Genomic DNA, 3720 nt, shown 5'->3' on the forward strand with positions numbered 1-3720 from the left:
ATCTCCTTTTATCCTCCCCTTAAAGCTTACCCTGCAAGATAGTTTTTCACTCATGTTGTCTAATTTGAAGGATAGCAGCCAGTAAAATTATTTCATAATTCTGGAATTCCTGATAATAACACATTGTTTTAGATGAGTGTCTCTGTTCATGTTTTTTCTTTATTTTTTATGTAATTCTTGATGGTTTAATAAGATCACAGATGCCTATTATCACCCATACTGACACCCATTAATTGGTATTCAGGTCCTGGAATGTCACATTGTGAATGATTCCAAGGAGTTCAGCAAGAATATTGGTCATTATTGCTTAATAATGTGATGTCTGTCATAGGCACAAGATGGGAAAGTGCTGGTAAACATGCTGTGCTTTTGCCAAGTACATCTGCTGACTCCTTTGTATAAATGTATCGGTCAGTCTTCTATACTTTCTGAGTGTCAAGAGAGACCAACTACATAAAGTAGAAAAGTTTATAAAGGAGGTAAATTTTGAAGTAGAAGGGATTCTAAATACAAAGCTTTAATGTGCTATAATTTTGTTCTTTGGGGGTTCTGATCTAGCCCTGAATGCCTACTTCAAAACATTTATTCAAATGCAATCTTCTCTTTCCAAAAGCAAAATTAATATGTGCCAAAATAGACATAGTAGTATTTATTTTCCAGAGCATATCAATCACAAGAAAAAAAAAATATAGAGAGTACTAGTCTAAAAGTAATTTGTTGTGTATAATTTGAAGTGGCCATATCATAAAAAAAAACAAAACTTGAAATCCAGAATGAGCATATTGTACTTAGATAGATAAATGTACATTAAATTTTCCTGAGCTGTCATGGAAATGCACAGAACTTCCTCACTGCTCTTCTGATTCTTTTGCAGGTTCTTTTTGCTTCTCAATTTCCCTAAATATTGGTTACATTTAATGTTCTCCCCTTAAGTTATTCTTTTGCTTTTTTGTTCTCTTTATAGGCAATCTTACTCCGTGCTGAAAGTCCTTTCTCTATTTAAATGACCTCCAATACCAAACTTCAAACTTGATCCTTTCAAAGTTACACCTGAATATCTAGTTGAATGATAAATACTGGATTCTGGAATGTTCTACCTAAACTTTTAAAATATCCCTACGTGAATTATTCATTTATACAAAAAAATTACATATGTTTATTCTACCTTTTTATGTTAATGAAACTACAAGAATACCATCACTAAGCTTGTTCATTTTACTTCTATTTTTTTTCTTTCTACTCCTAATGTACAAGGGCTCTTTTGGGTATTCAATTCCTATCTTTGGTCTATCCCAATTACCTCTGAACTTGGAATTTTTCTTTAATTTCAATCCATATTAAATACAATGACCAGATATTTCATTTTAAAGCATAATTATAATTCATTATTCCCCTACTTAGAAACCTTCAGAAATTGCCTATTATCTGCACAATGAAGTATAGAACTTTCAAACTGGCATTCAGGATCCTCTGCATTCCATTACAAGCCTAACTATTCATCCATTCATCCATCCATCCCACCCCTCTTATCTTCCTTCCTTGTTTCTTCTCTCACCCTTCCACAACTACTCACTGGTTATTATATGCCCAGCATTGTGCTAGGGCTTGGGAATACAAAGTCAAATAAATCAGTTGCACTCCCAATTAATCTAGTGAAATTAGATATGTGTACATGAAGTTATAATATAATGTGAATGCTATTACAAAGCTAATGTCAAAGTATGATGGGAATATAAAGGAAGGAGCAACTAACTCTCCTGGAGGACAGAAAAGGATTATTTGAATAAGAATTCACATGGACACTAGCTTTGAGTATTAAAAAGTTTCTTGAGGCCATATCACTCTTTTCTCACAACTTGTATATTTTCCAGATAAGCCAGATGACTCTTCCCTGTGAACATATCCCTAAAGTACATTTGATCAGGCTTTTTCTCTTCACCTAGAAGACCTCCCTCCCAATTTGTATTGGGTTGGATGAAGTCCCCCATGAAACTGATGATCATCCAAAACCTGAGAATATGACCTTATTTAGAAATAGGGTCTTTACAGATGTAATTCACCAAGGATCTTGAGATAGAATTATCCTGGATTTAGTATGGGCCGTAAATCCAGTAATTAGTGCTCTTAGAAGAAGAAGAGAGGGCATCCGGAGATACACTAAGGAGAATGTTTGTGAAGGTAAAGGGGGAGATTGGAATGATGTGGCTACAAGCAAAGGAACACCAATGATTGACAGCAATCACCAGAAGCTGGGAGGCATGAACAGATTCTCCCTCAAAGCCTCCAAAAGGAAACAAACATCCTGGTACCTTGATTTCATACTTCTGTTCTCCTGAATTGTGAGAAAATAAATTTTTGTTTTAAGCCACCCGGTTTGTGGTAATTTGCTTCTGCAGCCAGGGGGAACTAATACACTATCTTAATCCCTTTCAATTCCATTCATTCATTAAACTCTCGAATGTCACTTTCTCCATCAAGATGTTCCTATTGCTTCTTTCCTATTAGCAAATTAGATGATTTATGTGATCTCTCCTTTCTTTGAGCTTGGTTTGTGACTCTTCTGGAATGTCATATTTTACCTGGTGCTTGTCATTTTTATGTGACCTTTCCTAATTATCAGATTACAAGTTTTTCAAATGGTGTTATCATAATTTATTCATCTTTATATCTTTTATGCAGCACAGTTTCTAGCACTTTCTTGGCCTAGGTTGCCTCAAAAGCAAAACCTGAGAAAAAAACACATGTATGTGATTAGTTTTAGGATTGTTGTGCATAAGAGGTACCCAGTAAAAGCATATAGAAAATGCTCAATAAGTGTTGTTGAAGAAACATATGAATAGATAAAGCAGAGACTTATAAATCCATGGAAGACAGACATACTGTCTATTCAGTATTAGCCCATTACCTATTATAGTGCCTGATGTATATAGCATGCCCTCAATAAATATTTTTGAATCAATATGAATAATGAATGAGGTCAATTCACATGACTTCACTCAGTATGAGTTCTTTGTTTTACGATTGTTCTCTACTCCACTTAACCATACTTTCTCTTCTTGTCAGAGAGGGCAAATAATAACATTAAAACTCCTAATAGATTTTAATCCTCTCTAAATTGCTATTAAGTTTATGTGATCATGATATATACAATCAAATTAACCTATATATCAAATTATATCTGATTAATTCTGTGGATAAAATTAAAAGTTTATTGTTCACCTTTTATCTTTAGTCAAAATTTTGACTTATGTTTTAAGAGATGAAATTAAGACCCAAGTGATTTGCCCAGGGCAGAAAATAGCAAAGCCAGAATTTAAAATTAGATTTAGTCAATTCCAAAGCTCATATTTTTTTTCACTCTTCTAAGCTAACTTGGCTTCAAATCACTTGACATTTCCTGACCTCAAAATCCCCTACTTACCAACTCAAGCTGATTTCTTTATTTTTACCACCCTTCTAGCTTTGAATTGTTTCTAGGCTTTCCATCATCTTATGATAGAAATGCCACCCACTTATGCTGTGCTGACCTCCGTCTGGTCCTTGTCAATGTGATTTTACCTTCATCATCTCTTCAAGGCACTTGCCCTTTCTTTGCCACCTTTCAGCACCATATGGCACATTCTCATGCCACATGGCTTCATACATCCTGCCTCCTTATGCTCAACATTCTCTTAATCCCCTTTCATACAGTTTGACGATTTTCTCCTGCTCTTAGATTTC

The sequence above is a fragment of the Pteropus alecto genome, unplaced genomic scaffold, assembly GCF_000325575.1.
Source record: "Pteropus alecto unplaced genomic scaffold, ASM32557v1 scaffold164, whole genome shotgun sequence".
Taxonomy (NCBI): domain Eukaryota; kingdom Metazoa; phylum Chordata; class Mammalia; order Chiroptera; family Pteropodidae; genus Pteropus; species Pteropus alecto.